General features: G+C 45.3%; 1 protein-coding gene and 1 long non-coding RNA gene across 5 annotated transcripts in view; one reads left to right on the forward strand and one right to left on the reverse strand.

The window, feature by feature from the left end:
* KIRREL3 (kirre like nephrin family adhesion molecule 3) overlaps nucleotides 1-22,163 on the forward strand; it is a 546,348-nt gene that overhangs the window by 303,626 nt on the left and 220,559 nt on the right. The window lies entirely within an intron of this gene.
* Nucleotides 1,032-10,912, reverse strand: LOC123392172. Its single transcript, XR_006606872.1, has 3 exons — nucleotides 10,383-10,912; nucleotides 8,132-8,443; nucleotides 1,032-5,130 (listed from the first exon to the last, which is right to left on the reverse strand). It is a non-coding gene; the product is annotated as an uncharacterized LOC123392172 (long non-coding RNA).

The raw sequence follows: 22,163 nt of genomic DNA on the forward strand, positions 1-22,163 counted from the left end.
CTTACCTTTCAAAATTTAGCTTAGGGTCGCAAGCCAAGAAACTGTCCCTCACCCACGCTCCTCCTTCTTTAGTGACCCACCACCCCACCGTTGTCATAGCAGCCAGCTGTCTCCCACAAACACTCAGCACACAGGACTGATTTTCTTTGTATACCTTCCATTCTGTTGGTTCATAAGGTTCATGAAGTAAGCTGATGTTTTCTGTCTCTCTAGCCCAGCACCAAGCACAATGCCTAGAATGGTCCGTAGGTGGTTACTAATGGACAAATACATGGATGGATTAATGAAAGAAGGCTAACCACTGAAAGAAGGCTGGAGATGACCTTGGAGAATCTTCACAATGCACAGAAATCTGCCTCTAGACATGAACCATGAGTCAGAAAGACACGAGCAGATAGATGGGATGGTGAGCGAGAAGCTCAAAGTGAGCGAGAAGGCAGAGACCCCTGCCAACAAGCAGGACCAGAGAGAAAGGAGAAGTTTATGGAGTTAGGGGCTGCCTGAGGTGGGCTTTACTCAAACCACTGAGATACTGGCCACGGAGCCAGAACAAAGAATCTACCCCCCACCCCCTCCGCGGGGTCTAGAAAGTATGAGAATGAGATATCTCATGGAAGGGAGGTAAAGGTAGAGTGACACCAAGTGAGTGAGGTTTTCCCACGGGGACTGGATTCAGCACCGATGGAGTCCAAGCTGCTGTGTGGAGAGCCAGCATGAAGGAAGAGGTTCCAGGAGCCCCTCACTCAGGCGAGTTCGCCATCCCATCCTGAGGGGTGCAGAGGGGCTCTGGAAACTGAATGTGTGAGCAAGGACTCTGAACAGCCAAGATACTGCTAATAGTGGGGAAGCATTCACAGCCGTCATAAGCAAGAGATGAGATGGAAATGCCATGTCACAGCATTTTAATTTAGCCTTTGTGTTTTAGAATGTTTTTTTTTTATTTTTAAATTTTTTATTTTTTATAAACATATATTTTTATCCCCAGGGTTACAGGTCTGTGAATCGCCAGGTTTACACACTTCACAGCACTCACCAAAGCACATACCCTCCCCAATGTCCATAACCCCATAGAACGTTTTAATTAGGTTTATCTGTTACCATTATGACTGTAATCCTGAGAAAGACCAAGTCTGCTTAGGCATGGGGAAGAGAGGAGGAAAACATGTCATAATTAAAATAATTATTAATTTAATCTCCTTAAGTAGAGATTACTCATTATTGTTGCTATTATTATGCATGGCGGGGGGTAGACCCCTTCATGAACATGTCTCATTGGTTTGCGTGAAGGTAGAGTGTGGCGATGCCTGGGAGATCCTTTCTCTGACAACGTGGCTACCCCAACTCCTTCCATGAAGTTTCTCCCTGCAGATATCCTTTGATAACTGCTGCACAAAATCCATACCATGTTGGGTTTGAGAGAGAGGTCCTGTGTTTGGGTGTGTGCCCACCACCTTGGCCTTCACTCCCCTGTGCCTAGCTGGACGCTCCTTCCTCTGCTCTCAGGACCCTCTGTGGCCACCTTGCTGTCCTCACTGCACTGGACTTGCTTGCAGATCCTGTTCCCCCAGCAGGCTGGGAGCTCCTTGAAGAGATATGCTGTGCCCTTTGTCTTTGCATCGCCTCCAACATCTCTTACCATCCCAAAATCTGCAGGGAAGCTGGATCTAACATTGTTTCAAAATTGGAAGAAAGGAGAAAGGAGGAAAGGAAATGAGGCAGGGGAATGGATGGTAAGATAAAAGGCAAAGAAACCCGTCCTACTGAGTGAGGATCCTTAGTGACCTGGACCAGCAGCTTCTCCATCTTCCCAAGGGCCCATTCGCCCTGGACCCAGCACCCACACCACACACACACACACACACACACACACACACACATAACCTCCTAGAGCTTTCCATTCCTCATAGGTGTAAATGACTAATGAGTATCAAAGCCAAGTGATTAGGTGGCCTTTACAAGCTTCAGTAACTACCAGCATAACTATAAGTCACTCTGATGGCATCCTAAATGCCTGCTTGGAAAATGTAAACAAAAGAGGAGACCGACCCAAAGGAATGAATTTCATTGTAAAATATGTATTTTGTATTTGACCTTCTTGCAAGTCAAGTGAGACTTGCGTGGATTCGAGGGTTCTAAACCCAATTCCAACGTGTGGGGTGGAGGGGATTTCCTATACTTCAACTCGATTCTGACACTGTCTACCTGGAGACAGCTTCAGATTCCACAGGTTAAGGCCTGGGTCCCGTGAGACTGCCCCCACTTCAAGACACCAATCACAAGTAGCAGGTCCCCAGGTGACCCCCCAAGCTCTGTCTGACTTGGCTACAAATCAGAGGTCCCCACGACCCCCTCCTTGGGTTCTGTTAATTTGCTTGAGTGGCTCAAAGAACTCAGGAAAATGCTTACTCATGTTTGCCCATTTTATAATGGCTGCGATAAAGGATACAGATGAAGGCTAGAGGAATAGGGAAAAGGGCAAGGTCTGGGAGGGTCCCAAACACAGGAGCTTCTTTGCCTGTGGAGTTGGGGTGCATCAGCTTCCTGGGATGGACATGTTCACCAACCTGGATGCTCTCCAAACCCCAAGCCATTGGGATTCTACTGGGGCTCCATCACGTACGCATGGCAAACCATCAACTCCAATCTTTCTCTCTTCTCTCTTCTTTAGAGAATGGGGGGCAAGGCTGAAAATTCCAGTCTTCCAGTGATTAGCTTCCATCCAGAAGCCCACCCAGAGTCACCTCATTAGAACAAAGGACACTCTTATCACTTATGAAGTTAGGAGGGTTTCAGGAGCTCTGGGGAGTTCCTGTGACAGGAACTGTGGGCAGAGACCAATACATTTTTTTTCTATTTTCTTACAAGGATATTCATCAAAATAATGAAGGGACACAACTAGCCAGATGAAGTCATAGAATAATGGACACAATTTACACTGACGGTTTCCCTGATATTCCTCAGAGCCCTGAGGTTTCATTGGAAGTGCCTTAGAATCACTGCGGTGGCGGGGGAGGGCGGTGGGAGCTGGTGTAACCAGTACGTCTTGCTTTCACTGCTTTATATAACAGTTCTTTGTTTAGATCTAATTTGTGAAAAGAGTTCTGCTGTGTAAAAAGCAGATCTAATCCCTTTCTGCCTTTTAGAGCAGAGGAAACAGGTCCTGAAGCTCGGGGATCCCCCACCGGCCGGTGACAGAGGCAGGCACAGAGGGCACATCAGTGACTCCAGTCATGGCTCTTTCCTCCTCACCACACCCCTCTCCCTCCCCTCCGACCTGCACAGTGAATGTCCTGTTCCCGGGCTCTGAGCAGCCCTGCCTGATGTGGGTGGCCCACGGACCAGGCATGAGGTTCAGCTCAGCCTCGGGCTGTCAGTGAGTAAGTTGTTCCCCCATTGATCGCCTTCAGAAATTCCCAGAGCCAGACCCCCGCCTCTAGTTCCCAGGACCCTGGAAGGACCCTGGAGGCCACAGCCCCCCACAACGCCTGCAAGGGGCCAGGCAGGAATTACCTCTCGCCCCCAACAGACTGATGACAGACCCGCTTCTCTGGGGCCCGGCCTGTGTTTCAAGAATACATCTTGTTTCTACTCTGTAAGCAAGTTTACCTCCTGAGAGAAAGGAGGCTGCCCGTCGCGCTGAATGGGGCCTAATTGGCTACTTTCCTGCTCGCAGACAAAATGGAAAAGGGGCTGATATCAGCATACTTATTTTCGGCTCCCGTGCTTTTAGCTCCCCATTCCTGAGGTCTCTGGGGTCCCTGTGCTCCGCAGCTGACACCCTAGCTAATCACTAACGTTTGAACACTGACTGTGTATCAGGCAAGGGGCTAAGAGAATCAGACATTGTCTTCCCAGCCCCTCTGTATGAGAGGTACCCTTGTGCTTCCCATTCTGCAGAGCAGACGCGGAGGCTTGAGAGGTCCAGTGACCTCCAAAGTCAGAGACACCCTAAGTCAAAGGCAGTGGACACTCCAAACCCACAGCTCCTAGTGAGGCCCAGGAGACCCTCCTGGTGTCAGGTGTTCTGTTGCACTTTCTCACAAAACTTCATCCAGGTCAAACATTCCCATGCTGCCATTTCTACCTCCCAGATCCAGTTTATGCCCTTGAAAGTAGCTCTGGGAACTCTTGTCACCACCATCTGTCCCCGTTTGGGGAGGCCAGAAAATTTGCCTCACAGTACCCCTACCATACAGCCGGAAGGGCTTGATGTGGATTCTTAGCTCCAAAAATATCTCCTAGAAAGGTATCTGAAATTCTATCAGGAGTTCTTTTTTTCTTTATAGTCTTAAACATTAATCCCTCCTGCAGTATTTTCTTAAAATACCAATACCCCTAAAGGGTAACATAGTGACTTCACAGCAATCGTAGGCTGAATTAATAGACCAGATTTCCTGTCCCCTCTGAAAAGGCTGACCAAGGAGCTCACCACTCCGAGATCTTTGTTCATCTCTGGAAAAGGGACCTTATGCTCTCTCATTTCATTCTCGGGGCAGCCCTGGGAGACAATATTATGATCACAGTTTACAGATGAGGACAGTGTCATTCAGAGAGGATACAGTTCCTCTCATTGTCACTCCTTCCCGGCTGGAAAGAAGAGAAAGTGACCATGGGCCTGGGGAGGAGGGAACACCTTCCAGAAAGGCTTCAGGAATGGCATACATGACTTTCGTGAGCCCTGAGTACCCACCGGCCTGGGCACGGAAGTGGACACACACTCCACGCTAGTTTTAGGACATCTACTCTTCTTTGCACACAGGTCCTATAGATGACTTTTTCAGTGGTTAGGGGCGGGAGGACTAGTTGATGGCTTTGCATCAAGTAATAGATAACACAGAGCTTTAAATCCAGAAATGACTATGAAGATTTAGTCCAATCTCGACATCTGATCTCCTGATTCCCAAACTAATATTTTCTTTCTTCCTGCTAGGTTGTGGAACGTTTGAAATCTCATGTGTAAGAAAAAAAAAAAAAAAAACCTTATGAAAAATCTTTCTGTTACATGATTTCATTTTTTTTTTAAGGTATATTTGATTTGCTTGCCATGTACTTCTTGTCTCTCAGGACCCAGGATTCTGAAAGGCAGATTCCTCAGGAATACTGATCCAATATTATTAGCTTTGCAGTGCCCTGAAACAGAAGGGAACGTGAGGGGGATTAACATGAAAAGAAACTCAATAAGGAAATGCTGACTGAACACCTACTGTGTGTGAGGCATCCTGGGAACTCCAGTGACAATAATCTGCAAAGTTCAACCTTTGAGGTCCAGGTCATATGGCCGATCTGGGGTGTGTGTGTGTCTGTGTGTGTGTGTGTGTGTGTGTGCACGCACACGTGCACATACGTTTCCATGGGTACGCACGTGAGCAAGTTCTTGCCCCTGCTCAGTTCTCCATTTTCCCATGGTGAACCGAAATGAATAAATCCCCATAAACTGCCTACCTCACGAGCAACCTTAGAAATAAGTTCTATTTACAAATATTTCATCAGCCCACCTACCTCAAAGCCCTCCGCTCCCCTGAAGACTGTAGAATAACGTGAATGAAACTCAGAATGAGTTCCTTCTACTGGCATCAGAGTAACAGTGTAACTGGGGGAGGGGGGGCCAGGTAGCTAAGCTCTCAGGCAAAGCTACTCTTGGAGCTGTTAGGGAACGTCTGCAAATTCTGGATGCAAAAATCCACGGCTTTGGGGCCTGGACCCTAGATAGCCAGTCTAGAGAAGGAGGGGACAAGGGGTACCTTTGTCAAGCTCCTGACACGATTCCTCGCATTTTTACCACCTAGGAGAGAGCTCCAAGTCCCTTTAGTCATTGCTGCAGGAAAACGTTTTGACATGAACTCTCATACATCATGACAGAGGTTAGTTACCAAAATGCACACATTTGCCTTAGCCAGTTTCATTTACTACCCTTTAAATTATTTCTCAGCCTTGCAAATCTTGCTGTGACAGACAGAGTGAGGGGGGGAAACCACTAAGTGTTCATTTTTCATATAATATATTCCAATCCTGTTAGGTCGTCCTGCTGAAGGTAATATTTCTGGCATTCATTTAATGAAATTGACATTGATGAATGGTTAATTATACAAATTACATTCTTATTAAATCCCCTAGAATCAGTGCCTTAAAATTTCCTAGCTATGGGCTTCTTATGGTTGATATCCTTTTTTTTTTTTTTTTTTTTGCTCTGAGTATGTCCTCTGTTGGCTGCTATAAGATTCATTCTGCATATTTTTCCCTCCTCTAAGAAACTTTGAAAAGCATTAAAAATCCCCTAGTTAAGGCAATTACTGTAGATAAGTTAATCTGCATGGGATGTTTAAACCCCAGTTCTTGCATATGTTTATTGGAATTGTTTCCATTCTCTAGACAGTTTCTGCCCTAGGGGTGGGAAGAGGGAGGGAAAAACTTTACCTCCTGCTCAATAATGGTCTGATGGCTGCGAGGGGGAGACGCTCTGCTGTGTGGCCAACTCCCTCCTTTGGCTGCTGGCTCTCTCTATGGATCTGATAGAAGAGTCGATGTTGGTAGGCTATCGGGAGAGGATCCCCTACGTGGTCCCTAGCAGGCTAAGTATCACCAGACAACACCTGTTACCCAGGGAGCAGCCCTGTTTTGCCTTTTCGTTGGGGAATGGAAGGATGAATCCTATTCGTTAAGCGAATGTTTTTTTCTGTCACCCAGAGAGGACACAGAGGCAGCAGATTCTCACTGAGCATCTGCTAAGCAGCCGGCAAGGAGTAGGCACCTCAGGAAACTGGGAATTACCTCAGGTAATTCACGTGTTTTGGGGGGAAAATTCTTGTCAAAGAACAGCTGCAAACTTGGGATTGTTTCCTCCCAAGTAGGAGACGCAATGGGAGAACCAGACCCAGTTTGCAAAACCATCTCGGTCTTCCTCGGTGTTCCTGCCATGGAGGGAGTGGCAAGGGGGGCCTCTGATGGGCTCCACGGGCTCCACGGGGTCTCGAGTGTTCCTCTGGACATTTTCCTCCTCACACCTCTGTCACTCTCAGACCGTCATTGGCTGGGGCAGGTTAAGGCTAAGTTGACTAATTTCAACCTGTAAACAAATGTGGTGCATTTGGACTCTCTGTGGTAGGCTGCGACAGATCCAGTCACCAGTGAGACTGAAGTGCACCTCATTTCAGAGGGTCAGGAGGACAGACCTCGTGACAGATGCTTAGAGTCAGCCAAACTCTAAGCTACACTCATCCCCACACACCAGGGCTCCAGGGAATGATTTATGAGGTGATACAGTACAGTTGACCATTGAACAAGGATGCAGGGGTGGGAGCCCATTAGGGACGCCAACCCCCCATGTGGTTGGAAATCTGTGTATATCTTTTGATGTCCCCAAAACATCGCTACTCATAGCTTACTTCAATCAGGAGTCTTCTTGAGAACACAGTTAATTAACACATATTTTGTACTATATATGGACTCTACACTGTGTTACAGTAATTGAGAGAAAGGAAAATGTTTGTAAGAAAAATCGTAAGGGAGAGAAAATGCATTTATACTGCTAGACCGTCAACAATCCACGTATAAGTGGACCCGCGTGCTTCACACCCACGACGTTCAAGGGTCAACTGTCTAATGGTTAAGAGTACTAACTCTTGGGTTCAAATCCATACAAAATGCAGGCGATAATAGCTCCTGCTTTAAAGAGCTGTTGTAAAGCTTCAAAATGGACATAAAGCACTTATCAAAGGCATCCACGTGGGGCTCAATAAGTGAGAGTCATTTATATTATTTAGGAATGTTTTTCAACTACAAAGAACACAATGCCCTTCTGACTATGGTTTAAACCATAGGGACATATATTGTTTGCTTAACAAAAAGTCCAGAGGTAGATGGTCTCACAGTTGGTCTACCAGCTGATAAATGTAATCCAGAGCCCAGGCTCCCTCTGTTTCCCTATTATACCATCCATAGCCTGTCACTTCTTATTTTTTTTTTAAACATTCTATTTTTTAAATAAACCTTACTTTTTAGGACAGTTTTAGACTCGCAGAAAAATTAAGTGGAAGGTACAGAGATTTCTCATATCCTCCCCCCCAACCCCCAGACATGCGCTGCCTCTCCTGTTAGCAACACCCACATGCCACCTTTCCATCCTCATACTTACAAGATGGCTGCCCAAGTTCCAAGCATCACATCCACATTCAGTGCAGGAAGAAGGAGGAAGGAGAAGCTCCAGCAAATTCTCACAACAAGCCTTTCCATTTTTTAAGAAAGCAAACTGTTCCCTAGAAGTCCCTTAGCAGATTTCTTCTTCTATCTCATGGGTCAGAACTTATAGGGAACAGGAAGCTGGCTTCTGAGTAGCTCTACCATTAGGATCACCTCATTCTGCGTCACAGCTTGTCGTAGTAAGCGATTCAAGGGCGCACAGCCACCTCCACTGATAGGCCCTCTCCGTGCAGGTTTTGCCACTCTCCTGACAGAAGCACAGGAATGGGTAAGACCCGGGGAAGGGCATCAGGGTCCTTTTCTGCTCAAGTTCATTTACTTCCTTAGAAGCAGCTCTCACTGGAGCTGTAGGGGATCTGACTCTACCATGCCGACCCAGGACGATACGCCCTTCTCCACTTACTCTCTCGACCTCCGAATCGTGCCCGTCCGTGCTGGAGTCAGTCTGTACCATCCCATATTACTAGTTTTTTAATTGTACATCACGGCGGGGGTTGGCGGGGGGGGGAGATGGGAGATATTAATCAGGTGCTGTAAGCTCAGAGAGTGATTGTAATAAATAGACTATTAAGTTAACCAAGTTTTCGGCTTCACTAGTGAAAGCTGCCATCTATCTTGTGTGGTTTTCTGCATGCTTCATTACCACATATAACCATACTGAAAAAAATATGCCTTATCCTTTATAATGAGATGATAAGTTCCCTGCGGTGGGTGTAGCAGAGCTCGGATTCCAAAGCTCCACCAAGCTGGAGCCTGCAGACGGGGTGTCTAGCTGTGTCCCAGGGCCTGGCAGCCGAGGCGGAGGCCAGGGCCAGGGCTTGGGGTGACCACAGCCTGAGCCATCTGGTCTGGAACATTCCCAAAGCACCGGGGTTCCTGCGGGCTCAGATTCCTGCCACACTCCCTCCCCATCAGAGAGAAGCAGTTAAAGGAGGGAAGTTCACTCCAGCCCATGGGGAAACATCCTGTTGTTGCTGAAATCATCCTCGTGTTGCTCTGGTCCAGCAGCTTCCATGGGACTCTGTGGAGGAGAGCCCACGCACACAGGCTGTGGGTTGCCTGTGTTCTCTCTCCCACGCCGTCCCGGCTGCAGCACTTAGCAACGCCGTGAATGTTTGCAGGCAGACAGAGCCTGATGCCCATCTGGCGTGACTGCTCCCGGTCTCAGGGCCTTTGGCGAGGCAGTTAATCCCTTTAACCTCAGCTCTCTCCTCGGTAAAATAAGGTTGATAAGGCTGCCTTCCCAGAGAGGTGGAAAGAACTAGATGAGATCACAGAAAAGCACCCAGCACTGTTGCTTAATGCCTGTATCCTCCCCCAGAGTGAAGACTGAAGTTCTCAGATGGGATGATGAAATCCTTAAAAATGACAGTAAATTACATATTGTGTGGTTCCGTTCCTATGAAATGTTCAGAACAGGGAAGTCTACAGAAACAGAAAGTAGATGAGTGGCTGCCCCATGGCTGAGGAGACAGGGGGTGGAAGCTAAGTCTAAAAGGAGAGGAAAGGGGCTCCTGGGTGGTTCTGTCGGTTAAGCATGTGACTCTTGCTCTCAGCTCAGGTCGTGATCTCGGGGTCCTGGGATTGAGCCCCATGTCGGGCTCTGTGCTCAGCGCAGTGTCTGCTTGAGATCCTCCCTCTCCCTCTGCCCCCCCACCACTCATGCTCTCTCTCAAATAAATAAAATATTTTTAATTAATCAATCAATTAATTAAAAGGATAGGAAGGTAATAGCTAAAGGGAGAAGGATATCTTTTGGGGGATGATGAAAATGGTCTAAAATTGACTGTGGTGATGGTCCCACAAACCTGCAAACACACTAACCCCCCCAATGGAAGATTTCAAATGGGTGAATCGTACGGTATGAGAACTATATCTCAATGCAACTATTAAAAAAACAAAACCATAAGCACTCATCAAAATAAAATGTTTATAGGAGCAAAAATGGCGCCCCGTAGTGGCATGGGTGGCAATGGGTTGCATGTGACCTTGAGTGATCTCCCTGACCTAAACAGGCCAGCACAGGCACCTCAAGTCCACATGCTCAGTGTCTAAGGCCAGTGCAGGGCATCTTGGAGGTGAGAATGCAAAGCCCCCTCAGAGACTCAGGAGCATATCTTTAGAGGAACACCCAGCACCTCCTCCAACCCCCAAGAAAAAAACAAAGAACAATCCCCACAAAATACCGTGTCTGCAGCCGCTGGTTTGAGAAACGGTGGTCTAAGGTCATTCTTCAGAGCCAGCCCGGCAGCCCGGGAGGGCGTTTCCATGACTGAGACAAGGATGGATGTGACAGAATTCCCTCCGGGATATTAACAGGACTTCTCAGTCTCCTCCCTTCTATAGATCTCCTACCTGTGCCTGACCCTTCAAAGCTGAGCTCCCTACAGTCCTGTGCTTCCTTCCAAGGTGGCTGCCCCCTTGCCATGACGCCCACTCCCACCCTGACACTGATAACACCCCAATTGTATCTCCGGGAGGTCTCTCTCCAGAGCTCTGGATCCAAATGGCCAAATGGTCCCAGGCCATTCTACCCGGATGTCCCCGAACCATCCCACACCCAGTATGCCCCAGATCAAACCCATCATGCTCTCCCTCCCTCAGACTTCCTGATCCTACTGGGTTCCTCCTTCTGGGCGTTCGCCTCATGGTGCGTTCAAGTTCTCAAACCGGAAGCGCAGAATGATCGCCAGCGCCTCCCTCATAGGTGTGTCCTCTTCCGCCGGCTACATCTCTTCCTCTTCTCTGCTTGGATGACTGCTGTGGCCTCCAGGCTGCAAATCTCTCTCACTAATCACTGCTGAAGTGATCATTTCCCCATTTCAAACGGCTTCCCGTTGCCTACAGAATAAAGTTCAAACTCCTATGCATGGCTTACTAAACCTTTCATGAACTGACCCCGTGCGCTCATCTCTTTTTACTCCCTGCCTCCGCCATGACCAGCTCCCAGTCAGCCAGCAAGTAGGCTCTTTGTTCCTGGGAGTGACAAAGACAGACAGTAGGCATGGGGATGCCCCCCACCACATGCTGGTGATTGACCCCTTTGTCCCCACCACCCCCAACTGGAGGAAAACTGTCTAATACTGCTGCCTGCGGTCTTCAATCCTATGAGAGCAAACTTCTCTCTCTATAACCTGCTCCATCCTTCACCCCCCGTGTGAAAGGGGACGTAAACCAATGCTAAATGTTTTCCATTGTAGCCTCAGTCCAAAATTGTGGGCTTTTTAAAATATAGAATTGAGCCTTAATTAGTAATATTCCGAGTTTATAATCACAGAGCAAAGCAAAGAAGGCCCAGCCCATTAGGTCAAACATGCTGAGCGCTGTGGAAGGCAGAAATCCATTTCTAAAGACATGAGCAGTAGCTGGAAACATAAAAGGTCAGATCATTGGCTCAGTTGGACTTGATTATATGAGATTAGTGTGTAGATAAAGGCCCCAAAACTGGGATGGTGTGTTTAAGAGATAAATGAAATCAGCAGGAGAGGGGTAGTGCTGGTGTCATTTCCCTCCAAGGATCTAAGGGGCCAGCAGGAATGAGCAGACCACAAGCTCAGAGGTGAGAGCCTTCCACAGACACTGAACTTGGAAGTGACCCAGTAGAGCCTCTTGACCTGAGGTAGACCCCCTCATCTGTTTTCTGGTGAACATACCCTGCACCCCTTCATCTTGTCTCCTACTTTTTTGCAGGTGGAAATTAAACTCACTCTGCCATCTCCTCGAGCTACCCAATGGTATCAACACAAATAACATGATTCCATGGCTGCCCAGGCTGCGGCACTAGAGGAAAGGTTCAGAGAAGGCCAATCAGCTTCATAGAATCCATCAACAGCGACAGTCTCTCAAGCAGAAGTTAAAATTCTTAGCCCCCAAGCAAAGCCCCTGCCCTCCTTCCCCACTAGCCTGTTGGAATCCCCTCACTCCAAAATTTGAAAGAGACATGAAAAGAATATTTTCCTTTTGTGGGACCTCAAGCAGTACAAGGCCTTGCATAATGTCAGTATCAGTTTCTTGAATGGGATGAGGAAAGATGATGGGTACTGAGCCACAACGTCTGGATTCTAGCAGAAAAGGGATAGACTGTTGGAAGCGCTACCTTTCTAAATACACCAAGCACCAGCCCTCCTCTTACTGTTGACAACCTGAACTTGTTCAAGCCTGTCCTTGGTGCCACTGCTTTGTCCAGACACCTCAGTATGGAATCAGGACTTTCCAGAACAGGGCCAGGCACATAGCAGGTGCTCAGCGAGGACTTGTAAAGGCTCTGAAGTCCTGGGCAGAGATCCCTTAGTATGCCTGTGAAATCCCTTCTCCCTTCGATGTAAATGGGGGATATATGGCACATGAAGATAGAAGATCTAGTCTTTGTAGTTCTTTCTAAGCTACAGAATTCCCAAAATATTGCTCAGAAAATAACTGCATCCCTCCTTTTTTTCCTAAAACATTCCACCAGAGCCAGACTGTTTCCAGTGCAGGGTCAAGCATTGAAGCATTGTACCTTTAAAGTCCTGCCATCCAAGCCTCTCCTTTAACATGTGAGGACAGGGAGATCCAAAAAAAGTGAAGGGGCTCACCCAAGAACACACAGTTCATGGCAGAGTCATGACCAAAGTAGCTTCATTCTCAGAGAAGCGTTCGAATAGATGACCCGTACTGGTCTATACAAAGCTCTGTTATCCCTCAACGCTTCTACTTGTTGATTCAGGAAAAAACATTAAATATGGAGGAAGGACCATCTGTCCTGGTGTTTAGAGCTTCTTAAAATGCATCTATGAGGGGCACCTGGGTGGCTCAGTCGGTTAAGCGTCTGCCTTCAGCTCCAGTCATGATCCCTGAGTCCTGGGATCGAGTCTTACCTCCAGCTCCCTGCTCATCGGGGAGGCTGCTTCTTCCCTCCCCCTCGGACCCTCCACTCCCCTCTGCTTCCGCTCTCATGAGCACACACACTTTCTCTCTCTCAAATAAACAAATAAAACCTTTAGTAAATAAATAAATAGATAGATAGATAAATAAATAAATAAATGCTTCTATGAGCAGAGAAAGGTTTGATAAATTTCCCAGCGGAGGAAAAACCTACAGACTCCAACCTAGAATTGTTCCTGAATTAGGAGAATATTCCAAAAACTCCTCACCGTTCTGCTCTAGGAATCTCACATAAGGCACATGTGTGATGAGTGAGGCCCTGGGCTCCCATTCGTTCCTCCTTCTCCTATCCCTGTGCCAGCCCCAGCCCCGATTGTGGCAACGAGTGAAAACACAGATGAATTTTGGAAACATATTAAGGAGAAATTATGAATTCCTTGACTTTAGATGCTTCCCTTTTCCCCTTGGGTCCCAAGAATTAACATAAATTCCTTGGTCAGGAGAAGCTATCAAAATACTATCCATCTGGATCTAATTTCCAGAGCTGCTGGGCTACAGAGTGACCAGAGTTAAAGGTCTGTTCATAAATTTCCCTCCTGGTGCTGCCTGCCTGAGCCCAAACTCAACCCGCAATCCACCTGCCCTGACCAGATAACAGATGGGACTGGCTCTGATTCTGCACACGCAGCACAACTCCCTCACTGACCAACTTCTCTCTCTGCCCTTCCAAGCCAAATATGGCCTTGTTACCTTGAACTTCATTTGTCTGGGTCATCTCCTTCCCTGCATGTCTTTGCAGGTATGGCTGTCCACGTTAGCTGAATATAGCCAAATGCCCATTGTCTAGATCTGTTCCTCCATTGGCTATCTGAGCTCTCCACTGCATTCTTCCTTCCTGGCTCTAGCTAGGGGGGTGGGGGGATAGTATTTCTGTTTGTAATTCTGTCCCCAGAGAGTGACAAGGGCAAGAAGAAGAGGAAACTCAATCCTCTTTATTATATATACAACTTTCTATAGTTTAAGGGAAGATTACTAAAAATAGGCTTAAAAAATTGTTGAGATTCAAGAAAAGGTTAACACAAAACAATTAGGACACAAGATAGGGAGTCAGTTAGTTGGTTAACTAGTTAGTCAGGTGCTTGATTAATTTGGTTAGGTGACAAGTAAGGGAGGAACTCATTACTATAGATATATGAAAAGAAATACTCTACCAGCTATCTAGCTAAATAGCAAATTCCCTATGTATTCTTAGGGTTGTTTTTACTATCTTTGTATCCTCTATCTCTGTGCCTAGAACCCAGGATGAACCAAGGATATTATATATATATATATATATATATATATATATATATATATATATATATATATGTTATACCACACCACCATTACGATATCATGCACAATAGTTTCATTGCCTTAAAAAAAAATTTCCTGTGATTCATCTGTTCAACCCCATCCCCTATCTAAGCCCCTGGTACCATTTGTCTGTTTCCTTTCTCTATAGTTTTGCTTTTTCCAGTGCCAAATGAATGAAATCATACTGCATATAGATTTTTCAGATTGGCTTCTTCCACTTAGTGATACATATCTAAGATTCTTCCATATTGTGGCCTGATAACGCATCTCTTTATATTGCCAAAGAGCATTCCATTGTATGGATTTACCCAAGTTTGTTTATCTTCTCATCTACAGGGGGACATCTTGGTTGTTTCCAGTTTTAGATTGTTATGAATGAACTTGCTATAAGCATTCACACATTGTTGTGTGCATATAAGTTTTCAAATCAGTTGAGTAAATACCCAGAGGTGCAATTCTTTGATCCTATGGTAAAAGTATATGTAGCTTTGTAAGAAACTCCCAGACTGTCTTCCAAAGTGGCTGTGCCATTTTGTATTTCCGCCAGCAATGAATGGGAGTTCTTGTTGCTCCACATCTTTGCATTGTCTTGTCAGCTTTTTCAATTGTAGCCATTCCAATAAGTGTGTAGAGTATCTCATTGTATTTTTAATTTGCATTTCCATAATAACAGATGATACCGCGTATCTTTGCATATGCTTACTTGCCATCTGTATGTATTCTGTAGTGAAGTCTGTTCAGATCTTTTGCCCATTTTTTTTTTAATTGGGCTGTTTGTTTTCTTACTGATAAGTTTTAAGAGGTTTTTGTATATTTTAGATACAAGTTCTTTATCTGATATGTGATTTGTCAATATGTTCTCCCAGTCAGTGACATGTCTTTTCAATTTCTTAAGGGCATCTTTAGCAAAACAAAGGTTTTTAAGTTTAATAAAATCTAAATCACCTTTTTTTGTTTGTTAGCATCTAAACACTCATCACCAAACCCAAGGGCATGTAAATTTCCTGCTCTATTTTCTTTCAAAAGTTGTATAGTCCATACTTTACAGTTAGGTCTGTGTCCCATTTTGAGTTAATTTTTATGTAGGATGCAAGACTTATGTGTAGGTTCTTTTTTTGTATAAAATTGCTCTGGAACTATTTATTGAAAAGCCTGTCCTTTCTTCTTTGAATTATCTTTGTGCCTTTGTGAAGAAATCAGTTGAACATATTTGTGTGGGTCTATTTCTGGTCTATTTTGTCTATTCTTTCCGCCCATCTATTTGTCTATTTTACCAACACCATGCTGTCCTGATTAGTGTAGCTTTATAGTAAGTCTAGAAATTGAGTAGTGTGAGTCTTCCAAGTTTGTTCTTCCTTTTTAGTATTGTGGAGACTATTCTTAGTCCTTTGCCTTTCTATACAAATTTTATATTCCATTTGTCTCTATCTACAAAACAGCTTACTGGGATATTTATTGGAATTGTTTTGAATTTATAGATTAAGTTGGGAAGAATTGGCATCTTAATGACACTGACTCTTTCAATCCACAAACATGTAATATCTATTATTTAGATCTTTGATTTCTCTCATCAGTTTTATAGTCTTCCAGTTAAAGATCCTATACCTATTTTGTTAGGTTTATACCTAATTTTGTCTGTCTGGTGTTTTTTCTCTCTTCCTTTCTCCCTTCCTTCCTTCCCTTCTTCCTTACTTCCTTTCTATCTTTCTTTCTTCCTTCCTTTCTTTCTTTTCTATTATGAATTGTTGTTGTTTTTCTTTCAAATTCTATTGTTTGTTCCTGGTATATAGGAAAGAAGTTGACTCGTCTTTTGTTTTCACCGAAGGTACAAATTTTTATTTCCTTCCATTAAACCATTGATTACATTCCATAAAAGTTAAACTGTAGTCTTCAAGAGCCGGCCAAAGTAGGCAGAATGCCATGGTTCTGACCTCCTATTGAAAGCAGTTAACTTTCGTGTGCTTACCTTACATTCTGCAAACTTGCTGTTCTTGCTTATTAATTCCAGGGTATTTTTTATATATTATTCAGGGTTTTAAACAAAGACAATTGCATCCTCTGTAAATAAAGACAATTCATTTCTTCCTTCCTGAGCTGTATACTTTTTCGTTTACTTGTCTTATTACACTAGCGAAACTTCCAGTGCCATGTTGAATAGAAGTGGTGAGTAGGCAGAAGCATTCAGTATTTCACTATTAAGTATAATATGAGCTCCAAGTTTTTCTTACACTCCCTTTGTTAAAATTATGATAGTCTCTCCTATCCCTAGTTTTTTTTTATGGCTTTTATTATGAGTGTACATTGAATTTGGTCAAATACTTTGGTCAAATAATTTGGTCAAATAAAACAAATGTTTTATTTTTAGAAGATCACTGTAGCTGCTGAAGACATGAAATTTTAGGAAGCAAGAAAAGAAGCAGAGAGATTGGTTGGGAAGACCAATACAAGGTCTTCCCACACAAGAGTTGATGGTGGCTTGAACTGCAATGTTGACAATGGAGCGAAGTAAACAGATTCTAGATGTATTCTGGATCAAGAGCCAATAGGATTTGCTGGCATGTTGAATGTGGTGGGAGAAGGAAAAGGAAGAATCAAGATGCTTGAGCAGTTGAATGGATGGTATTGCAACGTACCAAGATGCCAAAGACTTGAGGGGGAGAAGTTAAAAGTCTTTTTGGACATGTTACAGTTTTCAATAAATATTAGACCTCCCAAGAAGGATTCAAAATGGCAGTTGAATGTATAAATCTGGAGCTCAGAGGATAGGTGTCTGCCAGATTTACAATTTTAAAAATCATTTCTATATCAGGAATATGAAACCCTAGGATTTCATGCAATTACCTTGGGAGGAAAAACATTAAATGGAGAAGAAGGGAAAACCGGCAGCTGAGTTTTCCTGGAGTCCCCCAAAGTTTGCTGCTGGTTGTGTAATCTGAGTCACAGGAGGGCTTGAATGACTCAACCACAGACTTAGCAAGTATTCAGTGTTTGCTCCTGAGACCTATAGTCATATGCTGGGGAAGATGGATTAATTCCAGACCAGGAGTTAACAATCTCACCATCCACAATTAACAGAGGAGTCCTTAAATACACATAGCTAGTACAAGAATTAACAAAAGACACAGAAAGATGGGGGAATATGCTAGTGGATTAAAAAAAGATGGGGTTCAACAGAGGAGGTGGTCCAAGATCTGAAAGCTAAAGGAGAGGCAAGGCCCTGAGAAGGTGAAAGACCTCATAAGTGTTTGAAAGGACCTAGGGGACACCTTATCTCAGGACCAGGACACTAGATCTAGAGGGTCCTTTTACTTTCATCTGCATAATGGGTCTATCAACTTCCCATAGTCAAAAAAGGAAAAGCCTGGGGTGCCTGGGTGGCTCGGTTGGTTATGCACCTGCCATCAGCTCAAGTCATGATCTCAGAGCCCTGGGATCGAGCCCCCACATTAGGCTCTTTGCTCTGCAGGGAGTTTGCTTCTCCCTCTCTCTGCTCACGCAATCGCGCTCGCTCTCTCCCTCTCTCATCTCTCTCAAATAAATTTTTTAAAAATCTTCTTAAAAAACGGGGGGGGGGGACAATTATCACATGGTTTCACTTATCTGTGGAGCATAACAAATAACATGGAGGACAAGGGGTGTTATAGAGGAGAAGGGAGTTGGGGTAAATTGGAAGGGGAGGTGAACCATGAGAGACTATGGACTCTGAAAAACAATCTGAGGGTTTGAATTAGCGGGTGGGTGGGAGGTTGGGGTACCAGGTGGTGAGTATTATAGAGGGCACGGATTGCATAGAGCACTGGGTGTGGTGAAAAAATAATGAATACTGTTATGCCGAAAATAAATAAAAAATAAATTTTAAAAAAAGGGGTGGGGGGAATCCTGCCAAAACAAGTAAGAGAAAGATCCACGTGGCCATATAGGAGAAGATAAAGAACAAAGAGCCTGTATATTGGGGTGATGAAACATTTCTAGTTAGCTCCCTACCAGAAAACTTTTTGCAGGAGTAGAGATGGAAAGTCCTAACAGGGGAATAAAATCTCAAGACATCCCTGGCAACCGCTCCCCACACAACCCTTCTTCATCTAGAACCTTCTTGGTCTCTGTGGACGCAACCTCAACCATGGGCAAGAAGGAAAGGGGGAAACTTTCCTTAACTCTACAATAACCCATGCCCACAGGAATAGATTTTTAGCGGCATTCTCAGGGCTAGGGGTTTAAAATAGAGCTGAAAGTTATTAACAACCCCGGTGAGTCACCTGGGGGAATTAAATTTTAAAAAATGAATGGCCTGCCAACAGCTCTTTATAGATTTGAGTCTGCAAATGGCACATTGCTCTCTGACTCTCCACCATAATGAAAAGCAAGAAGGGGTCCTTCTTTCATCCTGGGGAGTCAGGAGGAAACTAATGAGGAAGAGCAGGAGGAAAGGCCTCCACACTACCAGTTGACATGGCTTTTTGCCCTCTGGAGAGGTTCTTCCAGCTTGGACAACCAGTCACACTATGCAGGGAGGGAAAAGCAGTCTGTGGAGAGGAGAGCTCTCTTTCCCAAGAGTTCTGCTATCCACCCTTCCTAAGGGTGCTGAAGTTGCTCGGAGAGAAGATTGCTGACATCCGGGATCACTACGGAGTGTGACCTGATAGTCCTAAAGAATAGAAGCTAGAGGGTTCCTCTCCAGGATGCAAGGGTCCCAGGACTTTAACTGCTTTGTCTCAAGATCAGGAAACACCAACATCCTCTGACCAGCAGGACTTTTGTGAGACATTCTCAGGGTCACTGCACATGCCCAAAGTGAGGATGTTTCCCTAAATATACTCATCCTGGGGGCACGGGGGTGGCTCTGTCAGTTAAGCAGCTGCCTTCAGCACAGTTTGCGATCCCAGGGTCCTGAGGTCGAGCCCCACATTGGGCTCCCTGCTCAGCGGGGAGCCTGCTTCTCCCTTTCTCTCTCTCCTTCTGTGTGCTCGCTCACTCTTTCTCTCTGTGCCAAATAAATAAAATCTTAAAAGTATAAATATACTCAGGCTGGGTTGTTCTCTGAAATTAATGCCCCCCCCCACACACATGAACACGCATGCTCTTCTCAGAAATGTCAGCTGCAAATATGCTAAACAAGGCCCCCGGGAGGGGTCTTGGGATCCAGGGAGGACGTCCCTCCATACAGCTGATCCCGCTTGAGCAGAGATTCTGTTTGAGAACAGGAGCGTGCTTGCAGGGTCTGTCCCAGCAAAGGAGAAGTCATTATAGCCGTGGTCCCTCTGGGGAAAGCAGGTTCTCATGAAGCCACCCTTCCCTATTCTCCCCTAATCTTCCCGCCACCTTGCTTCAGGCATTGAAAATTCATCCTTTAAAAACCTGCTGCTTTCCGGGCAATTCCCATCTGCAAAACTCCGTTAAACACATAAGCTACAACTATGTGCAAACAATGGAGCTCTCTCTACAGCCACATTATTGCTCTCCCAGCAGCCAATTCTAGGCAGGCAGTTTGGATCCGAAATGTTTGTCAGGCAACTTAATATCCAGCCCTGTGCATACAGTACTTCTGAAAGATATTTGCAACTCGAAATTGTTTGTCTAGAATTCAAGGGAATGGAAATGGACTTTGCTGTGATTGAATTCATTGGCGGCACATTCTCTGATTTTTTTTTTTTTTAATTTCCTCTAACTCTCGACTTTTGAAAAGTTATTTCCCTAAGCTGTTCCATCATGGAGTGACTGGAGCCTTTTTCTTCTTTTTGTTGTTGTTGTGGTGGTGGTGGTTGTTTTAATCCAAAGCGGTATCTTTCTGTGAAATAAATTGGACCAAAAGATGCAGAGCTGACAAATCAAAGTGCCTTGTTCAACAGGCTTCTCACTGACAGCAACAGCATTTCCTAGGATTGATGTCGGGGATCAGAGTCCTGTAGGACTGGGGTGGGACCCTGAGCCTGAGGCTGTCGGTCAGGACCTCTCCCTCCCCAGGAATCTTTCAACAGATGTTTTCACACACCGCAGACCCAAAATGTACATGCCCACACCAGCACGGCCCATTGAGCAACACATAACCTCAGTGACTGGCTTCTTTCTTTCTTTATTTTTTTTTAATCCATCTGATGAGAAACCTCACAGTCAATACAAATAAAAATGGGAAAAGGAAAAACTCACCAGAGAGAAGAGAGCCACATTCAGCCCTAAGTGTTCATATCTCGCAGCAAGAAAATAAGCCAAGTCGGTAAAGAGACTGGATAACCAGGCAGCACAAATCACTGATATTGCTTTCCTTGTGCCATAGAAGTGAGAAAAATGTTTCTTCATTGTTTCTAAGTGAAGGAAATGGGTTATTGTCCAATAAGCCATGCTGTAACTTTCTGCTCGTTAGATTTGTCCCATCTTGGTAAACCCCTGGAAGGCTCAGCAGCCCCCAGAGCGCTAACAACCGCCGGCCCACTATTTCTCAGCAGCTGGTTATGTGGTGGGTGGATTGCACGCTCACTTCCCTTCCCCCCCTTCCCCTATCTCTAGAGCACGTCCTTGCTCACTCTCACCCCTGCAGGAAGCTGAGCTGGTGCCCCGACCGGAGGTGAGATCAAAGGCTGTTAGCGGGATGGGGAGGAGGAAGACAGGGAGCTAACCTTGACTGATTTGCCAGGAAGCCTGGGATCCCAGGAATCTGCGTTCTTCCTGGTTCACCAGACTCCTGCGGCACTTCCTGTTTTCTCACGTCTGTGAAACTGACAAGCCAAACCGCAGTTGGTTCAGAACCACGGGTGCAAACCAGAATCTCCTAAGTAGTTCTTTGAAAACAAAAACGTCCAGATCATACCTCCAAGGATTCTAAGTAATAACAGCCATAAAGACAATAGGAGCTTGTACTTACAGAGCCTATGTAGAAACTATTCTAAATTCATATAAATTGCCTCATGTAATCTTCATAACAGCCCTGGATGGTAGGTTCTGTTTTATAAACGAAGAAATAGATGCATACAGAATTTTAAGAACTCTTCCCAGGGTCACATGGTTAGTGCTAGAGGTGGGTCCCAAACCCATGTATGTTTCCAGACTCTGCGTTCCCTTTCACTAGGGCTTGATCACTAAAATATCTCCTGAAAGGCATGCCTGGCTGAGAGTTACCAAACTAAAATATTTTACATATTCTCAGAGTCTCAAGAAACACGTGTGGCACAAACAGGTTGCGTCCTCCCACAAACGCCATTTGCAGACTGCATTAGCTGTGTTGGCGCTTTCTTGTTAATGCACTTTAGTCGGTTTGTCAGTAACAGCGATGATGCCCGCCTCAGACGGAGACAGGGAAGTGTATAAGAATTCAAGAGAATTTGACGAGCAGCTACCAGGGGCATCTTAAACCCTGCCACTTAACATGGAGGATACCGGCTGAGTAGAACACAATCTCTTCTCGTGGGGTGCAGGGAACGGAGACACACCCCCAAAGAGTCATAAGGTCACCAATGACACATTGAAGGTTACAGAAACCTAGAGTAAGGTCACAGTTGATTCTTCCTGGAGGGCACAGGGTGACAGATTTCCCACTGGCCCCCAAAGGACGAGCTCCAGGATTTGTGGGTGAAACCATTACTGTCTAAGAACAGAGTGTTCATGTACTAGGAAGCAGTTTTCATGTGGCTGCAGCCAAGGGTGAAAAAGGATGCCATGCCGTTCAACAAAGTGTCACTGAACTAACCTTTGAGGGATCTGGAACAGGTGCATCTGTTTCCAAGATAACCCACAACTCAGGGAGCGCCAGTGGGCAC

Source organism: Mustela putorius, unplaced genomic scaffold (assembly GCF_011764305.1).
Source record: "Mustela putorius furo isolate JIRA1106 unplaced genomic scaffold, ASM1176430v1.1 tig00000460_pilon_pilon_pilon, whole genome shotgun sequence".
In the NCBI taxonomy this organism is placed as follows: domain Eukaryota; kingdom Metazoa; phylum Chordata; class Mammalia; order Carnivora; family Mustelidae; genus Mustela; species Mustela putorius.